This window comes from Empidonax traillii, unplaced genomic scaffold, assembly GCF_003031625.1.
Source record: "Empidonax traillii isolate 1590-97213 ecotype Southwest subspecies unplaced genomic scaffold, ASM303162v1 scaffold1801:size62013, whole genome shotgun sequence".
Classification (NCBI taxonomy): domain Eukaryota; kingdom Metazoa; phylum Chordata; class Aves; order Passeriformes; family Tyrannidae; genus Empidonax; species Empidonax traillii.
This window is the reverse complement of record NW_020956994.1, coordinates 2101-3749: the sequence shown is the minus strand read 5'-3', so window position 1 is coordinate 3749 and position 1649 is coordinate 2101.

Sequence of the window (1649 nt, the reverse complement as noted above, 5' to 3'; positions counted from 1 at the left end):
TTTTTTTTTCCCAGCAGCCAATATAATAAATCAAAGACCTCTTAAAAAAAATAACAATGCCCACAGTTTTGTTTTTATTCGTTGAAAATGACCCTTTCATGCTGTGGCTTTAGCTTAAAAATAAGAAGTAAACTCTTTGATTTCCTATGTAAATCCATATAAATGGTTTAAAAATAAACTGTTTCAGTGATTAGGTGTTATTAGTGGTAGTATATATTCAGTAGAATATTACTTCTGTTGCATAAATGACATTTTATTTATCTAATATATTGTAGGGAAGAATAAAATGTCTGTTACACAGAAAACTTGAGCTAAGAAGGAAACCACATTTTTAATGGCTACATAATATTAAATGTGGGTAAAATTGGGGAAATGGGTAAAAGCTGGCAAATACAAGATCAAATGGCTAGAAAGAACAGCAGCTGAAGTTGACTTTGGCATATATAATTTACATTGGCCATTTTTCTGGGGCCAATAGTTTGATCAAAGAAAAGAATAACAGGATCTTTCTCATTTTGGTGCACCATGTCTATTTTCCTATGTTCTCTCCCTCTTTTTTTCATCCTGTCCCTTTTCCTCACCTCACACACGCATAATATCTGCAAATCTCAGAAAAAGCATAACTGAACAGCAGAGCGTTTTATTCTCTTAGTTGGCCTATCTGCAGAATCTATTGTATCATATTTATCGGGGTGAAATAAATGCTGTCCGTTTAAAAGAGATCCATTAATTGGCTGATCTGCTGTAAGAAGTCATGTCTCTTTGGGACTGCATAAAGCCCCCAAACTGAGAGCAGTAGAGGGTCTCTCCCATGAAGGATGGGGGTCTGCCCTCAGCCCTGGGGACAAGAAGTGACAGTCACCATGCAGAGAGCACCTTTAGATGTCTTTGGGGCTGCCTTAGGGCTGCTGGCAGCGCTTGGAGCTGATGGCTGGATGTGCCTGCACTCCCTGAGCTCAAGAGCCAGGAGAATTTACCTATAATTGGAATGGTAGTGCCGTGGAATTTATCATTAATGCAGCACGGTCTGAATTCCAGAGCTTGCCTTTATTTGTTATCCTTGATCTCGAATTTATCCACTTCCCAGCACCATTATGAGCAAAGTGCTCTTCTCTGTAGTTTTCTGAGGTGGGAGCCAGTTCAGAAAGCTGCAAGGTGAGAGTGGGGAAAGAGAAGGCACATGGAGTATTTAATCATCTGTAGTATCCAGAAATGCTTTTCTAGGCAAAGTGCTAAATTTGACTTTCGTTATTTGGGAGAGGTTTATTGCTGGTGAAAATTAATGCTGGGGGTGTTTTGAAGGGCTTTATTGCATTCATCTATTTTGCAGAAGAAAGAACCCATAATATTTTGTTTTTCAGGATGTTATGCCCTATTCCCCAAGTGAGTCCCATTAACTTAAATTTCTCAGAATAATATAATGTGGACTACTGTGTACTAAAGTACTGCGCACTTAAGGCCCAGCAGCAAATAAATAAAACATCCTACACAGCTGTTATAAAAACTTTTCCACCCTTAGAAATTCCCAAGATAAATTCTTTTCCTAACCATAAGAGTGGAGAGATTCTTAAACAACTTTTTAGTTATATTGACTCATGGAACCATAAAAAAAGACTGAAAGAGATCACAAAAAGTTCATCTAGTTCATC